We start from the raw sequence: 27,723 nt of genomic DNA on the forward strand, positions 1-27,723 counted from the left end.
TGGCGTCATACCGCAATTATGTTGTGTTTGTCTTTTTGGCACCGTGCGTGTCACTGATTGCGCTCGTGAGCTCCGGCTGACACGTGTGTATTTTAAAGTTGCTGCGCTTATTTTCATTTGGTTTTTCTGCCACAGTTTGGATGGACTAGAACTTTCTTCTGAGGCCTGTGGTATGTAGGCATGCTAATAAAGGTCCTGTGTATAAGATTTGGCTCCCTCTGATGGTGAGAAAGTGCACTGCAAACAAATGAATACCTATCTTTTTTTGTCGGTGCAGCCATCAGACATTAAAGTGCAATTGGACCGATCCACTGGCTACTTGAGCATCGCAACCACAACATTTTACTCTCTTCAGAAATTCCATCCGGGAGAGGCCACTCCGATGTTAATCCCTGTTTTTCTGACGTTCCATTTGATCTCACATCAGCCTGACACAAATTCCCAGGGTGATATCAGGAAACCAGCAGCGCATCCATCCAGGGCGACGTACCTACATACTTTCTTTTCCATTTTCTGTAAACACATGCCAGGAAAGGTCCCGAAATGGGCTTTTAAATAATGATAAAAAGGAGGTTTGTTGAAAGCGAAATCAGGTGTCAGCAGCAACAAAGGCTGTCGGCTCGTCGCATCCGCAGCTCGCGCTATTAGTATGTTTGTATGTCTTGGCCAGTCGCTTCCAGTGAGATTTTAAGGACTTGACAGCCCATCACAGATGTTTCTTTCATCACGCCTGATCTCTCTAATCTCTGAGGAGTAAGACAGACAGCGAGCGAGGAAGAGAGACGCAGACAGAGAGATATATGTGAGGTTAATACACTGACAACGTTGGAAACCTCCGCCTCTCCCGTCCTCATGCATATTTATGGCCGAAAGCCCACGAGGAGAGCCAGATTTAATGCCTTAATGCGCATTAACGCAATAATAAGGGAGAAGCGACTTCGATCGCTTAATTCTCCAGAGTGTCATCATAAATAACGGCTTACATGTAGCTTACTTTGATAAAACGGCGGATGGGTGTGAGGGATGGAGCGCCGTCATCCGCTCCAGTTTCTCAGATGGTTTTTTTTTTCTCACCCCCCCCCCCCCCCGCCCCACCCACCGTGCACATGTGTGCGAGCTGCACAGATCTAAATTCAGTGCATTTGTATTTTTTACGCGTGCAGGCGAAAATAAAATAATAATAAAAACAGGCAGAGCTATTACATCTCCAGAAAATGTCATTGACTCCCATTACACCCACAAAGACCCCGGCGCCATTACAACACAGGGCAAATTAGTCACTATGAAGATGAATGGGCGCGCAAAAACACAATAATGCGCCGTTCGGCATGTAGAAATTCCCCCATACATTTTTAACGCGGCCACTCGTCAGAGCGCTGGGGGTTCGGAAAAAACAGAGACAGAAAAAGACCTCAGATAATTAAAAAACATCCTTTTAGCTCCTCCTCCGAGCGCCACAAGCGCACATCAACGTCACGCCGCCGTGCATCGCTCATTACGCCGCACGTGCTCGTACGTCACGTGCGGCCTCCGAGTGTTTGCACAGCCGCTCGTCGTTTCCTTCGGCTTTGACGCGGAGCCGTCAGTTCTTGTCTCTCCTCCGGCCATCAGGCTGCGGATCGCAGTGACAAACATTATGACACGATATAATGTTTTTTTTAGGCAAAGCGAGGGCGTTTGCGTTTACAATAATATGACCGCGAGATGGAGTATAGCACATGCATGCCGTGAGAAGTTGTGAGCCTTGGCTGGCAGACAGCTGACGGTTTCCTCATTGTCTCGTCTCTCGTTGGCTGATTTCTGCCATTTCATTGGGCAAAATTTATTTATCAACATCACTCAACTAAGCGGTCATCTCCACTTGTGCTCCACTTTTCATAATGTGTGTTGTAAAACACAAAGTGGTTCGGAAATCAGCCCTTTGCGATGTCACAAAGGGGACCCATACCTCACCATGGCAACGCCTCCAGCCAAATGTTGGCTGCAATGTCTTTGTTCAATTTAGAGAGTGTCGGTGGTTCGGCAAATGATTGAGAAGGCTGTAAACAGAGGGCTAAACGTGCTGTTTTCCAGAGAGGGTTTTTTTTTTTATGATGAACGTGGCAAAGCTTCTCTCCCGGATTGGATGGAAAGCAAAGGTCTGAAAACATCCATAACAAAGGACCTTCCCCTTTGACTCAGTATCGACGCTTGCAGTGGGGTTATCGGCGTTGGTGCAACACAGCATGCAATTTATCCAATCAATGCGGCACTTTGGACTGAGGCCATCGATGAATATGTGTAAACTGTTTGTTGCAATAACTGGATTTAAGGAGGAGACGGTGTGAATGTCTCCTGGATGAAAATAAGGGAAAAATGGACTGAGATCTAGATTATGTTCAACCATGTTAAAATGAAAGCATCAACAGCAATGACATCAGCATTCTTTAACATGGACTTCCAGGAGAAGCTATTGTCTTGTGGTGCAAGGATGTTTACAGCTGTGGTTTTTCCTGTCTGCCTATGTAAACAATGAGTTCTTGTATGATTTGTCAGGAGCTTACATTGATATTCTCCCCCTGTGGGTGTTTAGACATTGTTGTTGTTGTTGTTGTTCGTTGTGTTGTCTTGTGCTGTGCTGATCCATGAAGAGTTGCATTGGCGGAGCCCGGGAAGAATCGCTGCAGCTGTGCTGTAGCTAGCCTGTAGCTACTGGGGATCCGAATAAACCAAACAAGCAAATCCTGAAGACAGTTTATTTATTTATTTATTTATTTATTTGAGAGTAGCGACTAACAAACATGAGACGAGACGGAACATCCTGTTTGTGTGCAAACAAAAATGTTGTCTGTCATTTGTGACTTTGGCAGAGTATCTGTTAACAGCTTGTTATTGTTGTTCATCATGCTGATGTGCTCGTGCTAGTCATTTCTCTTGTCGACCATTTTCATAGCTATTACTCTTGGGCAATCAATTGCAGGGTTTCGCATTCATTCGCGATAAGCGATGAGTCGCATTACCAAGCTGTAAACTGTCAGCAAACATCCTGGAAGGAGCAAACGTAAAAGAACTCGTCCCTCTGGGCGGCGTGATGTTTATTCAAGCACAATTTCTTGAAACAAACATACTTTTTAAGACACAGAAGACTTTCACCATGTGCCAAAAAAAGTTAATTCCATTTCCCCACCCCCCCCCGCCTTCCGACTAGCACAGTGTACTGGAGGCTGAGGATTTAGTGGTCTTAGCCATGTGCTGCACATATCAGGTTTTTGTGAGCTCGGCTTGACCGCCTTCCTCTGCCTCCTGACAGTGAACGATGTGTCCGTAACGAGGTGGCGATGGATAAACTACGTAATGGGAACCCAACCTGTGAGACGAGCTATTAATCTTGGTAAGGCGGAGATGACCGGCAGAGCAGGTCTGCTCACTGTAACATTAGGATTTCGCGGCTGTCGGACTGTGTCCAGGCGTGCGCTGTGTTCTGGCTTTCTTAACAGAACACTACCTGATTTCCCCCAGGCTCTGAGCTATAAGATCCTCCATGGCTTTGTATGCACTCGGCCCCAGAAATAGGACACCTGATCTAGGTCAGGTCACAGGACCATGTTCAACAATTCTCTTTAATGAAGAAATATATCACGTACTGTGAGTCAATGCAAAAAAAACTTTTTCTGCCGCTGTAAATGTTGGTCCTGAACATTTGCATTAGGCATGTTCTATCTGTCTGTATCTTGACATCCGAATGCACCCCGTGAGCTAAACTTCGGTGTTTAAGGACCCACCACCTGAAGAAATACATTAAAGATGATTTCTGCTACAGCTGATAGATATGCTCGCTGGGAAATAAATAGAATGAATTAACATTAATTAACTGGAACTAATTTAATTTGATTTAATTGTATGATATATGATGATGGATATTGTTTCATGTTTTGTTTAATAGCTCCCATGTTTGGTGTCTAGTAACAGGCAAATTGTTGCATCCAAAACCACCATCCACTGATATTTTGCAAGATCTTGTCGCCGCTGTACGAGCTGCCCTCATTTCAGGCTGACATGATGATGATTTTGTGAATTATCTCAACATTTTCACCCAGTCTTCTAAATATTCTGCAGTGTGTTTCATTAACTGCATACAAAGATGAATGGATCATCTGGTTTCATAAAAAGGAATCCAACGCCAAGTGCCAAAAACCTGCATTCAGCAGGGACCGCCAAAATTGGTTGCAAAAAGGCTAAAGAAAACGACATCGGTCAATACGGAAAGGAGCACAAATTTCATACAAACTGGTTATTTTTTTTTCTTGGATGAATTTGCAATTAAAAAAAAACCATCCTGTATTGGCCTCCGCTGTCCTCTTTATTCAATTTGGTTTCATTTTGAATGAAAATGTTTTGGCCCTGACTGAAATATAGTAGCCATGTCATCTTACCAGTGAATGGGCAGGTGATTCAGCACCAACAGTCAAACTTTGTTAAGCTTCAATGCTTTCATGCTACTGCTCTTGTGCTGTGGCTGAAGAGATGTTTTCCAGCTTTCCTTTGTCATTGGCTCACAGTGAACTTTGCTCTCGGTGGGATTCTTAAATTAGACCTGTAGTGCACAGTGCATTCATTGGCTGCTGTAGCTGTTTAAAACCCGCTTTTGGCTTTTGTCACCCACTTGTCAGTGACATTTCCTTGACACACTCATGTTCAACAAAGCTTTGGAGTGACACAAATACATGTCATGCAAAATTCCACTAAATCCAATAATGCCGGGAAATTTCATCATTTTTATTCCTCTGCTTTGGTTTCTCTGCACATGCAGCTGAACTCAGTGAAGGTTTTCAATTTGTTCCACTAGGACTGCACATCTTCTTGTGGGTTTATGTGCCTCAGCATTAAAACATCCTCTCGCAGGCAGAATCTAGCAGGCTTTCTTAACATGCAACAAACAGATTGCAGCCTAATTATGAAAACACTGTCAACTGCTGGTATTTTATTTTCATGTTATCATTTATATAAAAAAAAAAATGATCTGGATGTAATCCAGTACAACCTGTCATTTTTTCCTCCAATAATTCTTGAATTCATAACCACATTAGCATGTTTCAAGGGTTAATTTTCTTTCTTTTTTTATGGCCATTGAATCAGCACGAATGCCGTGGACTCTATTCTTCTCATATGCACATGAATGCAGTAAAAATTGACTGTGTTGTTGTGTAGAACACATCTATAAGCTGGACTTCCATCAAGCTGTTTTTTTGTGAATACATGTATTTAATGTTGAAACAATTTGAAACACAATGTTGATTTGATTATGAGCAATTAAAACAAAACACACACACACACACACACACACACACACACACACACACACACAAAAAAAGGGGGATTAGAGAGACTTAAATATTTCCATCTTCATCTCCAGAGGAAAGGACGACGGTAGAGCAGCATCATAATATTTCAGCATTGGACTATTTGGCAGTGATGGAATGTGGTAATGGCAATGCATTGCCTAAAACTCCTCTCCTCAGCCTCCTCTTCTTCTTCAGTGGTGTAGCGACATGTGACAGAATACAAAAAAGATTCTGCTCATCACATGACTAACTGCAAATGTTCACATAGCAGTGCAGCCGACGGTGTAGAGCACACACATTTATATCTCCTCTTGACAGATTTCTGAAAATCTGGCTAACATTATACTATATTATCATCATTATAATTATTGTACCATTGTTTGTGTACATCTTAACTGTAATGTGTATTCTTATATTTTCTGTGAAATACCTTGATGATGCTCTTGGGAGTATTCAGTGTGGACTGAGGGGGTTATGCTTGGAAGATCTTGTGTTTTGTATTGCTCTGTCCTGTATTGTATGTGTCGTTTATGTTTGGGACCCCAGAAACAAGATAGCTGAGCTCAATTTAAAATAAATAAATTGCAATACTTTTTAATGGAAACCCGGCAGTAAACAGCGGTAAACAGCGCGCTGCACTCTCATAAGTTTGCTGCTCACACAGAGTTAAATGTCCTTGTTTGAGACGTTTGAAGGCGACAGCCAGGCGCTTGCCTTTGAAAGTCTTTTGAGAGTCAGAGTCCCGCCTTCCCCTCAGCCGCCCTCTTCTACGGATTTCTGCAGGTAAACATTCATCTCGGATGCCAGGGACTTCTTTTGCTTTTTGTGAGCTCTGGGTCGTGACAGCGCGACCTAGGAAATTAAAAATAGAGCTGCTCTGATGTGACAAACAAAACAACGGCACATTTTTTTTGTTTTGTTTTGTCTTTCCACGCGAGAGGTGACAGGGCAGCGGCTGCCGTGATTGATGAAGAGGGAGAGGAGTATCGCTCCTCGACATGATGAGGGGCCATAAGAGCGAAGAGAGGTGAGTCGAGGGATTAAATGAAGCCGTGAAGATGCAGCGGCGGCGCCGCCATCTGAGAGAGACTGCGCTTTATTTACACCTTAGACACGACTCATTAAGCATAAAGCACTTCCCCTCCTCCTCCCCTCCCGGGGCATATGGAAGCAGAGGTGTATGTTAGTGTATTTAGACACGCCTGCATGGTTTAGTCTAGACTATGCAAACAGGAGCGGCTAAACTGTGGTGGATGTATGCCATTTTCCTTTGTTTACTTGTCCTGGTTTTTGTTTTTTTAACATATTAACTTTCATATTTAACTTCTTTCAAGCAACATATTCATTGATTCTCTTTTCAGATTGTCCAAATGCCTCAGAATTATAAGATTGCCAAGGCCACAGACCAATTAAAATTGTCTTTTACATAAAAGTTAGGTAACTCCTTATGGGATAACTTCTTCCATCCATCCGTCCGTCCGTGCATCCATCCGTCCATGCATCCATCCATCCATCCGTCCATCACTACTTCGCTGGGTTGCTCGGTTGCTGCTCAGCTGTCATGGTGTGAGGTTGCAGTTACACTCTGGACAAGGTGCCAGTTCATCAAGCCACCAAATGGAGGCTAACAACTTCTCACACTCACATTCAGACCTCGGGACAATTTTAGAGTTGCCAATTAAATTAATTTTTATTATTATTCAAGTAAAAAAAAAGTTATGCCACTTAATGTATGTATTGTTTTTGTGTTATCAAATTCCCGTTATGATAGCTCGGCTGATCCTTTAAACGGTCTTAAAAACTAACACAATATACACATTATATTACCAACTCTAATATAATCGAAAATATGATTAATCAGTAAAAAAAAAATAATGTTGCTCATTATCTGGAGAGGGCATCTTCTCCCATCGTTTCTTGAGGAGAACAGAACCCCAAAATAACACAAGCTGCTGTAGCAAATGCAAACCAAGTGATTTCTCAGCCAGCAAACCGCACACTTTATACACTAACCTTGTGAACCTCCAGCATGTGATGGTGTGATACTCAGAACTGCCTTCCTTTCGTAGTTCATCATTTAGAGGCATACAGTTATTTTGAATTCCCTTTTGGGCAGTGAAAATAATTCATGCTTCTTTTTTTTTTCTTTTCTGGTGGGCAAAAGTTATTATTCAGGACGGAAGAAGAAAACACAGAGCAAGAAAAGACCATTAGACAAATAGATATTCCAACTTCATCTCTGCCCTCCAGTTGTACAGCAGAGTGAGCTTAAAACTATTGTGAATCTTCTTCTACTTCCTGCCTTTATCCTGCATTTAATGACTGTTTTAGCATGTGGACATGTCTTCCTCTAAACACCCATGCCATTGGATCTGGTCATTTCAAATGGTTCCTCTATCGACCTGCCTCCTCCAACCGTACTTCCTGCCCTCCCTTTCAGCCTGCTTGGTGCAGCGCAGCATGCCTCCTTCTTGCGCTCCTCTAGCCCCGCCCTCCGACCTCAGCCTGGAGCCTGATTGGTGTGAGAAGCTGATCACCTGCACGAATTAGAGCGGCAGGTCTGTCAACACAGGAAGCAGCTGTTTTCACTCCGAGCATGTTCCTGCGCTGAGTGTCTATGCTTCAGCTTCTTAGCCGGTTGTTGCGGCTTTTTCTGGACCAGGTACAAGTGTTTTTATTTTTCTACTTTAGCAAATAAATAATAAACGCTGTCTTTAAAAAAAAAAAAAAAAAAAAAATGTTTTATTCAAAGCCGCTGAGGGCAGTCGGAGATTTGTTTGGGGTTTTAGATAATCACTCCCCGATTTGTCTTCTCGAATTTACATTTTGAAAAGCAAAAATGAAAAAAAATAAATAAAAAAAATCTTGGAAGTTGATCAGACGAACCCTCTGTCTGGGGACAGGGGACGAATCAGATGTCTGCCAGTCGATGCTGTTGCCCTAAAAAAGTCGAGTCAGAAGCAGAGATGAGCTGAAGTGCCACTGCGCTGTTAGATTAATGAGCCAATGCTGTCGAGTTCTGTTAGAACTGCTGGCATCGCACCGACTGCACCATTGTCGACGAGCTTAGGAGCCACTCACTGTTTTTCGTGGCCGTCCGTCCCTCCTGCCGTTTTCTCCTCACAGCGCTCAGATTGATCGCAAAAATACTCAGAGCAGCTGAAAACAAGTCAGACCTGCCAGAATTCAGACTTGAAATCCCAGCAATCCTCTTTATTTTTAAGGCTGCAAATCTAAGAACTAAAAAAAAAAAAAAAAAAAAAAAGACATGGTGACATAAGATCATGAATGTGGCTTTTTTTTATTTTTTAATATTACTATTATTAATTAAAGTGTTTCTCCAGTTTTTGCAAAAAAAAAGAGAAAAAAAGCTAAAAGTATGTAGCCGCACAGCAGTGATCAGCTTTTTTTTTTTTGTGACAGATGGCATGTTCTCACTTCTAAACTGCCTGATATTAGCCGTTGGCTGTGAATGGACAGTAAAATCACCATATGCCGCAATATGTTGCACAGACTGAGGCAGAGGCCGAGTGCATTTAAGGGGCATGGAGTGGCAAGGGGAGGCATTAATAAGGGGGATGCAACATATGTTGGCATCGCAGCGTCTTCACATGGTCTCAGACACCCGCGGGAGCTGCCGCGGACACACAACTGCGCGGACACACAACTGCGCAGACACACGGTGGAGTCTGTAGCGCAAGGAAGACACTGACGTCATGGAGACTGAATGGGAAGGAACTTTGATCGCTTTGCAATTCATTTCAGGCATGTCATGTATGCATCATTAAACTGCTTTTAATTAGAAGTGAATTATTAGTAATGGATTGCCCGCTCATAAATACTTGATTGATCTTTGAATGGAAGTGACTTTATTGCTTGGCGACGATCGTTTCGTACAAGTGCGGGTTTCAGCCGGGACGCGATCCTCCGTGCAGACCTGCAAATGGTTCCTTCCCTCGTCTCAAATGAATTTTTCTCTGCTTGACAGGTGAGGCGGAAGGAGAGGGCGAGTGGCGGAGAGAAATGGAGGGAGCAGCGGCCTGGTGTAAAAGTCTCTTCAGCAGCGGTTCCTTTCAGGCCTCGCTGACAGGTGCGTGTTTCTCTCCAGAGAGACAAATGAAAGTGTTTTTGGGTCATTCGGCATGTGAGATTGGCGTAATGAGCTTCGCAGACAAACTGTTCATGGTAAAGATGAGTTGAAGTGATTAAAATTTTCAGGTAAAAATTGTTTCCTTGGGGTGTCCACAAGGGGAGATCATAATAAGTAGATACCTGAAAAGATTAAATGGCTGTTTTATTTTATTATTATTTTCATGGTTACTTTAGTTGATTGTATTGATTAATTGTTTTCAGTGTGACCTTATAACATATATAGCTATAATATATTGTTGGTCTGTCATCAAGCCTATGAGTTAGAGAACATCAAATCCTTACCAATGTTAATATTAATAATAAACCCATGTCAGCTTGTTCTTGCTGGCCAAATTTTAAGGTTAGTGTTGCATAAAAATTCTTCTGAGTGTCTTGTTTTCACCAAGAACAACATCCAGGCCAATCATCAAGTACGAAAAAGTACAAAAGTCAAATACATTGAACATATTAAATACATACATATATTAATGCATATTAAAAAAAAATTAGTGTAGAACAATCAACAAGGATATGAGATATCGGTTCTTCAGAGTCTGAAGTTGCTATGTTAAGGGTGAAGCCGTATCGCAACTGAAAAATACATACTGTATGTTCAGTGTGCACGTTTCAACAATCCCATGATAATTCTGATGGGCACACACCATACACCAGATCTTCATGTCTTGTACATGGAGCGACAGTGGAACTCTGGCCGAGCAGATTCTGCAAGGGCGATAAGTGGGTGAGATGTGAATGTGTGATGGGGGTGGGGGCGGGGGTGAGGGTGGGCGGGTGAATAGCCTCTCTGACACCACCAGATATGAAAACTTGCGACCGTAGCCTGGGGGACAGAGGCCGTCCTGCGGTGACAAGTGCATGAAGGAAGTCAAAGTGACGTTTCAGCTTTGGCGGCTCGACACTGAATCTCGGCGCCACCAAGGCCGGCCGACGGCCTGTCAAAGGGAAAAGGTTCATAAAAAAAAAAAAAAATAAGACACAGAGCGACAGTTGGCTCTGCCCACAACAAAAAAAAAACTCCATCCTGTCAACTTCTACCTGTGAGAGCGGCCGCAGCAGCTCCTGCAGTTATCCAATCCAACACTATCAACACTATTAGTGTTTCGTATGAACAGGGCTCTCACTCTCTCTCTCTCTCTCTTACACACACACACTCTCTCTCTCTCTCTCTCTCTCTCTCTCTCTCTCTCCCACTCTCTCTCTCTCGACAGCAAGTCCAGAGTGGTAAATGTCGCTCAGTCACACTGAGTTGAAACCCCAGTCTGGAACAAGTGCTCTAGGCTGCACACGGTGGCCATCACTCAAAGTCTTTATGGCCACTGATCCATAAGAGTTGCTGGTAGGTAAAGTGTCACATCAAACTGCGACGCATGGAACATCTTTAAAGGCCAAACGCAGCAACATTTTCACAAAATGAAACAGAGTATGGACGATTCTCTGTTTTCAGTTGCTAATGCTAGTGGTATCATATTTGTGTTAGCAGAAGGAGCAGGTTGTCATGACTGTATTATGGCAGCCTCGGGTCACGTTGAAAGATTCACGCTGTACGTAGGGATTAGTAGGATACTTTTAGATTTTGGATAATAACCAACCTCTCCATAATCTTCGGGTATTAAGTCACCAACCATGCATTTTAAACAGTCGTGAGAATTACAGGGTTTGGATTAAAGGAGGAGACTTTGGATTGGATTTTGGATTCAATCACAGCATTTTTAGTCTTCTCTTGTTTTTCTGTTCTTTCCTTTAAGCAGCAAATTAGTGTGTGAGACGGCTAATGTGTGTCTAGTGTGTTGACTGGACAGAAACTACAATTCTTAAGACAAACAAAATATGAAATTACAGTAAATTCACTGCAAAAATGAAGGCTGTGGCCGCTCCGTGATCCTTTTTTGTCCCCTCACATTTTTGCTTTTGAGTAACAGCTGCCCAGCTTCTTCCCTTCTCCAGTCTAAGAGCTGACACGTCAGCTTGCGTCGGCCTGCTCTGGGAATCAAAACCCCTTGGCTAAAATCTGGCAGGCCGAATGAAATCACCCCGTTGGTCGATAGCCAAAAATCGTAGTAAATAAATGATGCGGCTTTATCTCGCTCGCCCGTCGGCAAAATGGGTTTGAGTGGTGAGAGAGAGAAAAAAAAAAATCTCATGTAAATCCTCTCCGCCCCTGGAGACTGTGTCTGGAAAAACCTGCTGCAGCTAGTATTTTCTTCTATTGACCCGGAGAGGAGCGCAGGGCCTCTGAGCTTCTTGGCCACGTGCCACACGTTACTGCTTCTCCATCACCGCGCAGAGCGCGAGCAGGGGGACGTGCTCGTTGTTCACCCAACCTGGCAACCAATTAAAAAACAGCTGGAGTATTGCAGAGTATCCACTGAAGATGAGAGCAGTTCTCCTGGCTGCAGCCTTCGCCTTCAGAGTGAGAATGGAACCTCCTGAACCGCAATTTTTTTATTTTTTTCCCCCCCAACAAAAAAAATGCAGCACCATTAGACACTGTTGCATGACACCAGCGCGGTGCACTTGCAATGAGCAGGACCCCCTGACTCCTCGCCGCCCATTTTTGGGGCGCCGACCGATGGTCAAATGGACCCTGCCTGGCGCCTGGCGAGCCATCAGGCAAACGATCATGGAAGTGGCAGCTGGCTCAGCAGTGGAGCGCCTCTGATTTCATTAAGAACTTCAGCATTAATGACGACGGTGTCTCTCTAGCGGGGCCGCCGGCGTGTTTGCATTACTTCCGCAGGCGCTTCGTCCACCCGGCCACCTCATCGCTCTTACGGCGAGGCTTTGCCTTACAGGAAATGGGCTGGTTTTAATGCTTTATGTCTGCCGCTGTAATGGCCGTGCCTCGGCAGCGGCTTGTTTGCCTTTATTTTCTGCTGTTTTGCTGACTCTGTAAGGAGCCTATTATTCAAGAGGAGCAGTATTTAGGCTGTCTGTGTTTGAAGATGAATTGTGTGGGTCCTTGATGCTTTAGCGCTGCCTTTGCTTACAGCGGTTTCCCCTGATTTGTGGTACATAAAGTGCCCTGGTGTGTATACGTGAGTAAAGCTCTTGAGCCGAGGCAGGGAATCTACCCTGCGATCATCTGTGCTCGACACCGAGCTCCGAGGTGCAGAGCCAAAATTGGAAAATGTTTTTACATCGTCTAAACACTTCTGCACTTAGTTACACAAGGACGAAAATGGCCCATTATCCATTTCCATATTGTTTTCATACTGCAGCAATACATTATTTATTTCAACATTAAAGCAGCACTATGTGGTTTATTTACTGTAAAAGTCTAGCTTCAAGATCAGTGTTAAAATTCATTGGCTTGTAATTGGGAGAATAGCAACCCGGGCCATTGACACAGTGCCCCCAACTGGCCTGGTATAAAACCAACTACTTTAGATTGCCTGCCCAGTACCCTATTACAAAAAAAATGCACTTGTCCAATCTGTTGCTTGGCAGCTCTCTCTTCTTCTTTTTCTTTCATTTTCTGAAGCCATTTTGGCCTCTCAGATTCTACTGCTGTTATGAACACGAGGAGCCCACTCGCTAGCTGACAAGCTAACTTCTTACAGTTAGGCCAGAGGTGTTGATGCTTAAGTGTGATGTCTTGCGGTAGAAGTAGTCAATGCTCCTCTAAGTGGAAGCTAAGCAACCAGCGTTACGATGCAGTTCCAAGCCAGCTGGGGGCGCTGTGTGTTAAATCACTAAAATGCAACTTTAGAGGTAGAAAAACCACATAATGCAGCTTTATCTCTGTGTGTTTCAGTCAGCCCAGTCAGTGACCCATGCAAAGTAAATAAAACATTGCACGATTGTAAATGGCTAGGTGTGAAGTTAATGTTGATCAGATTTTCATCAGCAGTTAACACTAACTTTCATTCTTCTGCAACAGTAGCACCTTTTGTTGCGGTGTTGCCTTGCATTTAGACTAATGACCGTCATTTTCCCCTGGTGTGTGTCCGAACTATAAAGACCTGCGACGGTAATTTAGTTTTTTTTTTTTAAACTGGGCACTCTTGTTCAAACTATTTAGCGTCACATGGCTACACTTCAAACTTGTGTAGCATGCAGTTTCACGGTGCGCATGGGAAAACCTGCTGCATGCCTTATGAGGTTGTTCCAGGGCTTTATCTCCTCCTTGATGTCTTTTCTGCGGCTAGAGATGCTCTGAAATCGTTTCAGGTCAGGCCACCAGGAGTTCACAATGCGAGCCGGTCCGCGGCTCAGATGGAATCTCTGATCCCCAGATAACATCTCCACACGCTCCGCTCCGGCCTTCCCTTCATCTTTCTCTTTTGGATTTCCTTCTTCTTTTTCTGAGGCCGCATTGCAAGGCTTTCAGCAGGCCAGTGCCGCTGATAAACATCTCTGAGGGGACAACCAGTGTCCAGCAACCGCGGAGAGATATGTTCGTCCTCCAGCGGTGGTCCCTTCAGCTCGGCCGGCCACCCGAACCAATATAGCGGATGGTGTTGAATACAGCGGATGATTTGTTGAATGCTGTGTGTGTGTGTGTGTGTGTGTGTGTGTGTGTGTGTGTGTGTGTGTGTGTGTGTGTGTGTGTGTGTGTGTGTTTGTGTGTTTGTGTGTGTCTGGGGGGGGGGTTGAAGTTTGTTGCAAAAACTTCAGCATATTAGTGCAAATCATACGTCATGTGACCATCTCATAATGAGTCTTCTAATCAGCCTGCCAGAGAGACTGACAGACAGTGAGTTTGTGTATGTGTTCATGTTTCCTCTGAGCCCGTGCACGTTTGAATGCATGTCCGCGCGCACGGCCAGCAGTCTCATAGCTTCGCCCTCTAATCCCGAGTTTATCAGCGGGTCACTGAGGTGGGAACAGCACCCGGACGTCAGTCATCTGGCCGGCCAACCAAAACCTCTTTATTTCCACTGTCACCGAAACCCATTTGGGGAGGGTGGAGATTTATTTGGACTCTCTTATCTCTGCAGTCCAGTCAGGAATCACATAACTGAACTGGTGTATCTTTTTTTGCCCTCGGGACAAAGTGAGAGTAAAGGGCCGAACCATCCGGATACTTGGAAATGTTTCTGCAGCGTCTGTCTGAAAACACGAAGGGAGCAGCTGTATTCAAGGCACATGTCTTTCATGTCCGCAAAAGTCGGTCTTTAATTCTAAAATATGAAACGGTAAGCGAGGCGGTTGGAATCGCCGCTCAGCCTTGGCACCTTTGTGAAAGTAGCTACTGTTATGTGACTGATTAATATCAATTAGCCAGTTCAAGCTCCAGTTTGCACACAAAAGAGTGAATGCTTCGATTTTCATAACTGCTGCTACTTCCTGAAGGCCTTCAGCTGCAGCTGGGGGAACATCATTTAATTACGCACAGAAAGAAATGAGGAAAAAATGAAAGGAAAAAGTCACAAAATTTTCTTTTTCACCAGCAGTGGTGCAAGTAATTTAAAATGTGTGTCTTAGTAAAACTTTTCTTTTTTTAACTTCATCAGGCCCAGATTGTTTATTGGAAGCTAATTTTGACTAATAATATCCTTTTAGTTAAATGGTCGGTCATAATCTAATCCTGTATCAACATTTAAAAATAAATCAGGCTTCCTTATTTGGTTTTGGACACATTTCAATCTGGGTACAACCGTTTGTGTCTGCGCAGCTGTCGTCGTCGTTGAATTGTTTCTGCTACGACTCTCCAAAATGTCCCTTTTATCTCAATAAAAGTAACGAATGGCCCGACTGTGAGGCATGGACTGGGAGAGGAGAAACACTGAAGCAGCGTTTTTTCCATTTCGGCCGCGTTGGCTCAAGTGGGTTTGCCACCAGCATGCATCAGGCCGGTTAAGAGGTTAGGCCTGGCAAGTCATTACTGTCAGAGCTAATGTGGAGAGACGAGGAGAGGGACCCGGGAGGTAAGCGCTCGCTAATGAAAGAGCACGCCGCTAAGTTCAACAATTACACGCAAATGCAGATGTAAGTATAACACACCAACACAGGCAGCAGGCTGCTGAAATATCCAAACACAACATGTGGGGAAAGTGTAGTACAAAAAAAAGGTTTGTGTTAGCCAGGAAATTAAAAGGATGTATTGTCTGTCTGGGTAAGTAAGATGGGAAACTCCTTAAATTAAATGCAAATTAAAAGTTTGCAGAGGTTTACGACTCTAAATGAACCCTCTGACCCTGTTTTGGCTGTATTTAAACCTTGCGCAATTAAATTGCCAATTAGTTTCTCAGGATATATTTGTTACCTATTAAAACAAAAAGGCACAGCAGCGTCGACTTCGGGTCTCTTCAGGAATCCCTCAATGCATGTTCCGCGCTGCGAGTTCTGCTTTTAATAGGAATCGAAGCTGCAGCAGACCTGCAGCACATTTGGCTCTTCTAATACAAGCTGGCATCCTCATGCTCCGTACTTTCACCAAATTTAACTTCCTAACGCGTTGAACATCCTCATTAAAGTCATAATAGTTTTGCTCTTGTGTTCTGTTAAATATTTGGTTATTTCTGGCTTTTTATTCATTATTCTTATCGTCTTATTTCTTTCATCAGTCCTGTTTTGTTTGTATGTTTGGGCTCAGCAAAGCCTTTTCTGTTTAATTTTAGCTTAAAGTAGAGACAGTGAAGGAGGAAATAGACTACCGTCGTTTACTGAGACCAAGGTGATCAAATCTCATGCAGGTCTAATTCAATTGAATGGTCTGTAATAAAAAGGGAAAATATGCATGTTGTTAGTGATGGCCAAAAAGAGTCAACTCGTCCTCTATATGTTGCTTCCAATGTGGATCTGATCAGGATTTCTTGTTTTTATCATCAGCTCACATAAGAAAGACGCGAGGCAAAGTGGGGCCGTGAGAAAACAGAGGTTAACGCTAGCGTGCCTTGCAATATGCTTTCCTGCCGTCCGACGCTGCTACTTCTCCTGCACTGGGCCTTTAAATCTGTTTTTATTGGAGTCAGTATTATGACTTTTCCATGCACAGTTTGCAACTCCTCTCCTGGTCTCCTGCCAGCGCTCTAAGCTTCTGCAGGATAAGCCTGTGAAAAGGACAACAGCGTCAGAGTTTTTCTAACGACTTTACCGAAATGCAAAAAAAAAAAAAAAAAAAAAAAGCTTGATGAATATCCCATCAAAAGTGCTAATGCAGTGCCGCTTTTCAAACTTAATCTGAACACATCCAAGAACGACACGCGCCCTTCTGCCGCCTCCCTGCGCAAAGCAATCATCACTTGACAATTTTATTTACGGCGCCGATCTAACTCGCTCGACGTTTGCTGGAAGGATTTAGGATGTGAGTTGCCTCCGTTCAAACAAACACTACGAAAGCCGAACGCTGTAATCGGCCCCCGGCAGGCCGACGGGCTGAAGGGGGAGGAGGGTGGATGGGGTTGCATGGGGTGGGGATGGGGGCGGAGGAGAGGGCGGGTGGGGGTGCAGGTCTCCTCTGAGAGAAAGACGGCAGACCACCAACGCCGACAGCCACTCTGTTGGCAGCCGCGGCTTGTCCACCAATCAAGGGTGTTTATCACCGGCTGCCTTAATGATGTCATCCCCGCCGCTGCTGCCAAAAAAACACATAACCGCCGCACAGCCGGCCTGGAATGCGCGTTTGTGCCCGCGTGAAGAATTTCCGCACGTCAGAGTCGACCGTCGCTCCTAATGAATCCCGAGTTGGAACGAAGGATAATAAAGCGTGCAAACTGCGCAGGGAAAGGTCAGAGCCATAAAAGGCTCAGATGGGTTTTTCGGTTTTGCACACCCTCCCCCCCCACCTACCAACCCCCCCCCCCGCCCCCCCACCGCTCCACCAGCACCAGTCTCGTTAAGCTAACCCAGTTAGTCACTTATCAAAGCTCTGAAAATAATCGGGTTGGCGACGGAACGCAGGGAGGCGTGGTGGATCTGTCCGCGAAGTCTCGCAGAGAACATGAGATTGACAGCGAGCTGGCAGACGGAGATAAAAGTAAAACAAAGCCTGTGTGTCTGTATGTGTGTGTGTGTGTGTGTGTGTGTGTGGCTTTTCATACTTCTATCTCCACTTTCAAAGAGCAGGTTTCTGCTGGAAAATGCTTTTTTTTGTATCTGATTGAAGATGTCCAAGATGAAACGTTGAAAGAGTGCTACCACGAGAGTAGTACCTTCATGCGGTTGGAGAATACTGCTGCGGCAGCCTGAGCCCCCTTCTTTTCTTTTTTTTATCGCCTCGGCAAGAGGCTCCTGCTGGGAAATTAACTTTGCCTTCATTGTCGCGTCGCTTTTATTTCGCCTACTTCTGCAAAAATCGTCTTCAAGCTAATTGGCCACACTCTCAGCATTCGGGAGATATCCGACTGGTTAAACGCGTTTGTCAAAATGGGATTGAATATTTACGTCTCCGATGCAAGAGTACATTTGAATATTGTCATTCCCAAATGTGAGTGCCCTGAACAGCTTGCAAAATTGCCTAAATATATTTAATATCGTTGGTCGGGTTTTGGCTTCAAGTCAGGGAATTTTGGGTTATATGCAATTTACTCATGATGATATATTCTGCTAAAATGGTAGCAAAACAAAATAACAGTAGAAATGCCAAGAGGGATATCCCTCAGTTGTAAAGTTATAAGTTATGACAAACTTCTTGTAGTTGTGTTTTATCCTTGTATTCTCAATGTTCCGTGCTGCTACACTAGAGGCCACTGAAGACCTGCAGGTTGCCGGTTTGTTTTGGTCCGTGAGCAGCGAAAACCTGTGACATCTGGTGTTAAAATAATGTCACTAATATCCCCTTCATACTTCATCTTTACTAGCTTGTGATACAGTGTAATGTATGTAAGGTGGTTGAGTGTGTACCTTGTTTAAAAACGGCTGTAGAAAGAGAAAGCAGATTTTTTTTTTTTTCCAAACCTGAGAGAAATCGCAATGTGGCCAAAGACTTCGAGGTCATGCTCGAAAATGAATAATGAGCTTTGTATTTGCTCTTCGTGTTCCTTGTTGACACTCTGCCAGTCTGAATGAGGAGCTCTTGTCATCAGGGAGTAGGGGAACTGCAGGGTGTGTGTGTGTGTGTGTGTGTTGGGGGCCACATATGCAAACACTTCACAGTTAAATGACAGTAGAAGAGAAAAGTCCAAATATAAATCATCGGCTGGTATCTGGATGAGGCCGAGGCGGGGTGGGGGGTGCGGGGTGGGGGAGATAGCCCAGTTGGTGCTCCATCCATCATCTGTTTGGATTGGATGCCAGCTTGATTCTGGGAACATTCACTGATTAATATTCAGCACAGGGTGGAGGATTCAGAGTGATGTGGGATGACTGAGCCAGCTTTCTTGCGAGCCTTTCAGATTTACCGCTCCCTCCAGGCAGCCAGATGACGGCGCTGGAAGTGTTTTTAAGGACCGAAACCTGTTGTTGGGGTTTTTATTTTTTGTGGTTTGTTTTGTTTCCCGCAGAGCTTTATGACGGAGCCCGCTGCAGCAGCCCAGATGTGTCTTTGCCTCAGGTTTGCCAGCCAGACATCCGTGAAGACTTTGACTTCTCGTGCTGTGGGCTCTCCGGGTGCGAGCTCTTGTATTTCTAACGTGGCGTCAGCAGAGCGGCCGGTCAGCGGTTCCCTCACGTGTGCGCCGCCGCCAGTCGCCATGGGTGACCAGCGCTCAGCAGGAATGTCAAGCTACCCTTGAAAATGGCACGACACAATTCTCTCATTCGGGACGTGCACGCACGCACACATCCACGTGCACAGTGTCGGGCTTCTGGGTAATATTTTAGCGCGGAGCGGCGAGGGAGGGAGGCCCCTGGGTGTCGCCCTCGGAGTTGGCAGCCAAGATTTGTTTGCTTTGTGTTGTCATTGTTTGGCTTCGCGGCGCGGAGCGTGAACTTGGGATATTGTGTGTGACACTTGTGTGCCGACAGCGCAACAGTGTGTCACACACTTCACGATTATGTAAACACGGCTTTCCAGAGGAGTTTTAGACATCTCTGCGGAGGTGGCCTTTGACGGGCAGCGGGGGGGCTGTTTGGGGGGGGGGGGGGGCTGATAAACAAAAATATACCAAAGCTTAATGTGTTTTCTGAGCGCAAGGAAAGCTCGTCCGAGTGAGATACAATCTAGTATCTTTAGTAAGCAATCGATCTGGATGAAAGGCAGAGAAAAACTGTCAAAACTAATCTAATCTAGCAAATTTAGGTCTGTGTCACCATTAATTATGTCAGAAGTCACCCAGTCTCTTCTTTTTAAATCTTTTAAGAAACATTTGCCATCTCACAATCTGTCTGTTCAGTTTTAAATGCAATTTATTTATTAATTCATTTTGTTCTCTAATTCAAAAGCCTTGATGCATCTTTGTGCTTTTTTGTGATAAGCATTCTGCTCTTGGTAAATAATGAATAAAAGAAAATAAGAATAATGATGGTAGAATCATAGAGACTGAAAACAGAGGTCCTACATAAATTTGATTTGTCAGGAATATATTGCAGAATATAATATAATATAATGTAGAAATAACAAAAAAAATGCTAAAAAAAATTGTATCCAAATAAAATAGAATTTTAATTGTTAAAATAATCCAAAGAATTATGCTATCAAATTAGTGATTAATGAGTAATAAAGATTGAATAATCAACTCCGATCAACTTATTTTTCTTCTCCATTTATTAGCATTACAAGACATGACAAATGGTTCGGTGATACAGGTCAGATGTAAAACAAAACAAAACAGAAAACACAACGCGGCTTTGTTTTCCTTCCTGTGGTCACAAAGTGGCCCTGACCTCATCCCTCACAGTTCCAACCACAGCCGCGTCTCAAAGCCCACAGAGTAAACAAAGCCGATGACGTCAACGGCTCGTAAAAAAGAAAACCTAATATAAGTTTATTTGCATTCAAAGTTTTTTTTTTTTCCCCCGTCATACCACCAACGAAACCATCGTGGCTAAAAACATCACAGTTTGAGAATCAAGTAATAAATCATGGGGTTGGGGGGCGTTCAGACTGCTGGACTGGGTGGAAACGGCGAGCGGGACACACAAGATTGGAACACTAACAGCGGCCGCCGCACACCCCACCTTCAGTGGCGTGCGTGTGTGTGTGTGTGTGTGTGTGTGTGTGTGTGTGTGTGTGTGTGTGTGTGTGTGTGTGTGTGTGTGTGTGTGTGTGTGTGTGTGTGTGTGTGTGTGTGTATGTGTGTGTGTGTTCGGAGGTGGTGGTGGTGGTGGGTGGGTGGGGTGTTGGCGCATGCTGCCATATTTCTAAATGCACACAGCTGGCCGATCTCAGTTTTCAATTCCCATTCGAGGTAAACACAGAGCAAAGCAGATGGAGATATGACCGGCTAAATTGGACTAGGCTGTGCAAATATCACGTGACCTCACACAGGCTTTCAGGGGTCACTGAAGCCTACGCTAAATGTTGTTGTAGGCAACTTCACACCACCGCCCCCCAATATCCCAAATGGATGCAAACGCACAAGGAAACACATGCTGGCAAAGTCGCAGTGGCTCCACACTGCTCCCACTCACGCTGTCATAAGCTCTCCTTATCGGGGTGGGTGAGGACGTGTGGGGTGGGGGGGTGGTGGGGAGGGTCTCTTTATCTCTGCGATACTCGCAGAAAGCCGCAGTAAAATACTTCTTAGCTGATTTCCAACCGCACATTTCAGTTGCGCTTTAACTGCCTATGGCAAATAGTGTCTGCCACAGCTAAAGGTCAGGAGTCTCGGCTATCTCTGGACAATAAATTGCAGCTCGGTTAGAACACAATATATATTTTTTTTCCCCCTTCAAAAATTCTGAACAGGTCGGTTGAGACTGTGTGTTGTGATCGCCGGTTGCTTTTGAGAGTGGAGCTGCCGCGGTTGCACCGAGCGGCGCAGTACGTACGACGCAACGCGACTTTTTGGGGAACGTATAGGCGACGACGAGGCGGCCCACTCGTGCCGTGGGCTTCAATGAAAAAGCAGATCTGAGATCGGCGAATGAACGCGTGGGGTGGGAGAGGAGGAGGGGCTGGAACTGAGGCGGCGGGTGTTGATAAAGATGGGGGCGATGCTTTATTTTGCTCAGAAACGTCACGGCAGAAGAAAAAGGCCATTATCGCTGACTTATTACAGCGAGATGTGAGATATCAGCCACAGTGGCGGCGGCGGCTCTTTGTGTTTGTTTGGGGAGGGGGTGCTGTTCGGGAAGTGAGCATATCTTTCTTCCAACGATGGGAGAGCGGCGCATCGCTTTTCTCCCCGTGTTTGTCTTCGTCCCCTGCAGTTGTTTATCTTCTGCATTGTCTCTCCAGCTGCTGGCGCTGTAAATATAGCGCTCGTCCCGCCGCCCTCCTCCTCGTTTCCTGCACAGCGTTTTCTGCTGCTGCTGCTTCTTCTTCGCTTTTTGTTTGCCAAGAAAATTGTTGACACGGCCATAAATAAAGAACAACCTCAGGGAGGCCAAATCAATAGCGCGACATTAGGCCTTTAATGTGGGATCTTAAGGAACCATCGTCTTTGTGATGTACTGGGAGATTAGACGCGGACGCACGGCGGCGCGAGCAGCGCTTTGTGTCTGAGTTGCCGTCGCCGCGTGTGAATTTGCACGGCCTATTAAACGGAAACGCTCGTTCGCCCGGTTTACAAACTCGCGCACTTAAACGTTCACAGATTTGGCGTGCGGCTGTATCAAAGTCATCAGACTTCTTTGCACAGGCCGTTGAGAAGGTCATGGCCACAGAACGCCGGCAGCCTGTGTTTTTTGGCTCCGCCAGCCCATTTCAAGTTGGACACCTCAGCTCAAGTTCCCTTCAACATGTAGTTATACTTTTAGAAAGGTATCAGCAACGGGGACTCTTCAAAATAACAATGAGTAAAAAGAAAGAGCGCTAGAGTCTAATGTCAAAGGACAAATCAAGTGACAAAATAATTACCGGCAAAAGACTTGTGTGGCGCTAAAACCCAGGGAAGCTCAGTTACTTCCAACAAAGCTCACTGTTGTTGTTGCACAAAATCACTGCATACTTCAATTGAGCGTAGACAAACGTAACTGGAAATGACTTAATTTGCATTCTGATTGGTTTGCTGATCCATCTCATTAATAATATCACAGGAGAGGCAGTGCCGTCGCACTGAAGATGATGTTAGTGGTGTGCCAGCGAGGAAGACGCTGGCCAAGTTCCCAGTGATAAGGAATAATAATTGTTATGATTCTGATAATGATAAAAAAAAGAAAACATGATGTGTTTGTTTCCTCCTGGTTTTTTCAGCCAGTCTCTTTATTCTCTTTATTCAGCCAGTTTTTATTCATTTTCAACGAGATCCCTGTGGTCCAGTGGCCAACTGGACTGCACAGACCAGATGCATTGGGTTTCAGGACCGTCCATTAAGTGTCATAAAGGGCTGGATTCAAAGAAGCCTTGTTCAGACGTTTGTCATTTGCTGTTACGTGTTTTTGCATTAATACAAAACTCTTCCTCTTATGAAAGCTCTTCTTGTCTTTTCTTAGTGAACAATTAAACAATAAGAACAATAATCTGTGATTTTTCACATTGTGCAGCTATAATTTTTAACACCCAAATTGTAAAATCCCCTTCTCAAAATACACAGAGCTTTGTCAGAAGTGTCAGTATTGGCACTACCGCTTTTGGTTTTACTTGGTGTGGGACTAGAGTGGAAATCAGTGATATTGCTCTTCAGAAAGTCCTGGAACTACTCAACTATTGCAGCCGTACACATCAACATGCCCTGTGATGCTGTTTACATGATGCGTTTAATTTGGCCTTGAAGTCAACTTTGAAAGATGCGCAATGTTCCCTCCGCCTTTGTACTCGACCAAAATATCGACACTCAAGGAATTCCACTTGTCCCTTCAAAACTCCTGGTTGTGTAACTGTGCCTTGACTTGGTTAACCTCTCCTCTGGTAAGAGCAGCACTCAGTGCAGTTAATAAGAGGCAGCTGCAGGCCGTGGAGAGGGGAGATCTGCCAACACCGTTTAGCCGAGGTTGGCTTTATTTATAGGCACTAATTAGCCTTTAATTACCGCAAATAAAATCACCTGGCTGGTCAGAGTTTTGCTTCCTATTGGCTACTGGGAACTGCTTCAAGTTGACCTCCGGGACAATTCACAGTAAACGGTCTCGCATTTGGAGCTTCACTTGGCTCTTAAGCGGCTTAATTATCATTTTTTTTTTTTTTTAGCCCTCGTTGTTTGCAGTTTTTAGAAGGCTCGTTGTGGTCGTCCCCTGTTAAATGTGATCCAGATTTGAGATTGTTATAAGGTCAAGACTGCCGTCATTGCCCGCTGATAGATCGAGCCGCGCAGCCATTTCATTTTTGATCCATAAATAATGATATCCACTAACAACCCCAAATCACGCTGAGAGGACATTTCCTGTAAGATGGAAAATGGGATTTGCGATTGTCTTCGCCGGCCTATCGACCTGCTTTGTGACGGGACTTATTTATAAGCGCGGATTCAAATGTCAAAGCCTGAAAATGTCTGTCTTTAGACATGGAACATCAGTTATGCTTTCCATTCTGTCAAGGGCATTACCGAGGGATGTAACCACACAGGCAGGAAATTCAGTTTGAAGTGAGTTATATCCTGCGGAGTGCTATAAATCACCCCCAACCCCTCCCGCCCCCCGCAGCCCCTCTACCCTCCAAACTCAATGTTCCACCTTCCCCTAAACACTCAATTACTGCAGGGGCCCTCAGTACATGAGCGCGCTGCTCGTTTGGCATGTGGACAAAGGTCCAACCCTGATAACGACTCCTGAAGCTGCATTGCGTGATTAATAGTCTAGAAAAATCCATAGATCTCCAGAAAACGGGCCACTTAGCCCTCTGTTTGCTGCCTCCTGCATAAACATTCCCTTTCAGCCTGCTGTTCAAAGTGATCCTTCCAGTTGGACCTTCAACATTGGAAGAGGACATAGGAAAATTACCTCTCAGCACATTGACTCTTTGTGACATCACAAAGGGATTGGTCTATAGAACTTTTCTTTTTTTTTTCTTTTTTTTTTTTTAGCACAAATTGTAAGATGGAGCGATTAGGTAGATGCTCATTCTATTTTTTCATAGACTGACTTTAAAGAAGCGCCGCCCCCTTGGAAATTAGAGCGCTTGCTAACTGGCATTAATTTGAGTAATTCTCTTGCTTTACTGTTGCCATTTGCACGGAATTTAACACCGTGGGGAGTTGGTATTTTTGGCAAAACCATTAAGAAAAACACAGCGTGCCACTGATCAGTGATTAGAGTCGATATCACATGAGCGTGGCCACTCATTGGAAGTGTTCACTGAGCAGCCTGATGGGAAAGGATGGCGAGCGGCGCTCTCGGTTGGGCAAAAAAAGAAAAGAAAAGAAAAGTGTGCTGGTGTTGTACTTCCTCTCAGAACCCCCACCCCCAACCCCAGCCCCACCACCACACCCCATCTCGCTCTCCCGGATGGCGGCGGCAATCGTTTGTGTGTTTGCGGTTCCTCTTTGTAATGATAGAGAGAGATTTTTGCAATTACTATTTACGGTGGCAGTGACTATAATTGCTTTCCTCAGCTCAATTCGTGATCATTATCATCACTCCACTGTCATTCATACCAGCTATGAATATATATGAGATTGCTCTACTGGATGGGCCTAATTGGAAAAGCATCTATGTGGCCGGGACTGAAGACGCGAGCGAGACAGAGGGAGAATGAATCAAGAGGGAGGGGGGAGAATTGCCGGAGTTTACTTTCCCATTGCTCCTTATTGTTTTCCACACAACAATAAAGTGCAGGCAGTGACGGGTGGACGAACGGAAGCAAATTAGCTGGATACATGGATCTTTTACTGGAGGTGGACTGTGCACACTTCTATATGTTCTACCGGGATCCCCAACTACAAAACTCACTTACCTTGTTTTCATTTTGCAAAACCACCAATGTCACCGTGTCGTTGCGTTGCATTGCAAAAATTGCAAGCTAATCGTTTTCCAAGATGATTCTGTTTTTGCTCGCTTCATTCTCGCTTGTGCAGTCAAGCCAGATGGGTTTGTGGTTGGCAGGACTCCTAAATCTACCACATCCACCTGGTGGGTTTTGTTGAAACTTGGTGGATATTTGCTGAACGGTCAGAGCGTGAGCACCTTGAAAATCTGTCACTTGTTGGATTACAGAAGAGCAAGAAAATAAATATTTTCCCTCAGGTTTCTATATTTTTCTGGTGACTTACTTTGGGACTTATTCAACACAATACCTCAAGGTAACGGCTTTGCCTTGATGCACTCCAAAAAGTGCAGTTTAGTTATCAAACGTGTTCTCTACTACAACATTATTTTGCTGTCACCAGAATTCTATTTCTACTTGTCTAAAACCTAAAAAAAAAAATGTATTAAGCTTTTTCCTCCCCATAGCCATTCAGCCAATCACCTGCCTCCATCTGACCCTGCCCTCCGCATCCTCTTCCCTCACACTAACTCACTTCATGTTTTCTCTCACTCCATAAATCTCCAGTCTGGTCTCCCTGCAGGCCTCCTGCCTGCCAGTTCCAACCTTAGTGTCCTTCCACTGATATATTCACTGCACCTCCTCTGCACACGTCCAAACCATCTCAGTCTGGCCTCTCTGGCTTCATCTCCAAAACATGTGACAGGCTCTGTCCCCCTGATGGACTCTCTCCCGGCTCTATCCATCCTCGTCTCATCCAAAGAGAGGCTCAACATTTTAATCTCTGCCACCTCCAGCTCGGCCTCCTGTCTTCGCCTCGACATGACAGTGTCTCTAAAAACATACAACTTTTTCTACCCCTTGCCTTTCATCCTTGCTGACACTCTTTTATCACACATCAAACCTGACATCCCCACTCTCGACAATCCTCGCTCTCTCTGCCTCTTCATCTTTCCTCGACCGGCAGTAGACCAATTTCCACCAGCGCCATGCAGGTCACCCACGGCGGCCGTTGTTCACCCAGGCATCGACCAAGCCGCTATCAGAAGTCGTAGGACTTATTTGCATATTGAATCTGTCTTAGGTTTTTATGTCAGATGCCCTCCAACGTCACGTTGAGAACGCTGATCTACGCCCCCTTGGGGATATGCAAGTATAAATTGCATATCCCCAGGTAATTGGCTATTAGCCTTGAGGGAAAACAGACATTGCCACATACACAACTATGTATGACATCCTGTAGTTCAAAGTAGCATCACACATCATGTGTTGCATGTGTGTAGCTGCCCTGCTCCTTGTTTACAGTGAGCTGCTGCTAGCTTAACTCACAATCTCCTCTTCCTCACTGCCTTCACAACTATTGGCCCACAGCACCTCCCCTGACACCATGCCAGTCAACAACAGATGGAAACCAGCGAAAGCAACGAGCCTTAATGCAAAACAGTAACGTAGCTTGCTGAAATAATAGCCTACGCCTTAAATCACAGGGAAAACACGACGACACAGGAGAAATGCCAAGAGTGTCGCAATATTAAGGGCTTACTCTCTTGCTTGACGTTGTCGCTCAAATGGCGATTGTTGTGTTACACTGGTTATAATCTTGTTTCCTCCGTACAGGTGCAGCACCTGCTACACCAGAGGTCACTGAGGGGAGCTGCTTTGTTATTGTGTACGCGCAGTGCAAAACCTTTTTGTTGTTTTGTTCTCCTAATGACCTCGATTGGTTCACAAAATAATCTGCTTCTCTAAATACAGTGTCGAGTGAGTGTAAGGATTCATGCCCCTTTCTCAAAGTACAGTCTACAAAGCTGCACTAAACGTTTGGCAAAGGCGGCTGAATATGCATACATTCTTCAAATTGGCCGATGCGGCACCTTTAATGTGCTCGTTAAATTCCAGCAGACTTTTGACTATATATAGATGGAACGGCGCAACAAAGTGAGACTTTGATTTCAGCTCCAGTTCCTGCCACATGGCCTCACACAAAGCCACAACTGAAACCGGACTGGAACGCCGCTATACCTTAACGACGTTGAACCTCCAGTGCTCACGCGATAGAGACATACTCACACATGCAGTGCACGTGTGGTGTAGGTTATCAGCAAGTGCACACTTCATGCACAATCCATGTGGCACCGAATGGCTCACAAATAAACGCCTCAATTATGGGCAATGTGAAGTTTTATGAGCTACACAAAGATTAGCTATTCTCCGTATAGCGCTGCCTTTCTTTCCCCACAAAATAATATTTCGTCTTTTATTTGTTTTTGAAAAAGGAAAACAAAAGAAAAGGGGGTTGTATCGCAAAATTAGAACTCTTGACAAGTTTGGAAAACTCAGCTGAGGGAGCTTTTTATCTTGCCAGCGGGGTCTGGATGCGCTTTGAATCTGATGATCTCATGCTTT

At 44.7% G+C, this 27,723-nt stretch overlaps 1 long non-coding RNA gene across 2 annotated transcripts in view; it reads left to right on the forward strand.

Moving 5' to 3' along the window:
• Positions 1 to 7,810: 7,810 nt before the first annotated feature.
• LOC142903698 (uncharacterized) overlaps positions 7,811 to 27,723 on the forward strand; it is a 65,564-nt gene continuing 45,651 nt past the window's right edge. Inside the window, exons 1-3 of one of the 2 annotated variants that reach the window (XR_012929282.1) lie at positions 7,811 to 7,983; positions 9,310 to 9,411; positions 26,935 to 27,004. This is a non-coding gene — a long non-coding RNA (uncharacterized LOC142903698). Of the gene's footprint in view, positions 7,984 to 9,309; positions 9,412 to 26,934; positions 27,005 to 27,723 lie in introns of those variants that run through there. The other variant, XR_012929281.1, reaches the window with a different exon arrangement.

The sequence above is a fragment of the Nelusetta ayraudi genome, unplaced genomic scaffold, assembly GCF_046127955.1.
Source record: "Nelusetta ayraudi isolate G7.1 ecotype Tasmania unplaced genomic scaffold, CSIRO-AGI_Nayr_v1 ptg000116l, whole genome shotgun sequence".
In the NCBI taxonomy this organism is placed as follows: domain Eukaryota; kingdom Metazoa; phylum Chordata; class Actinopteri; order Tetraodontiformes; family Monacanthidae; genus Nelusetta; species Nelusetta ayraudi.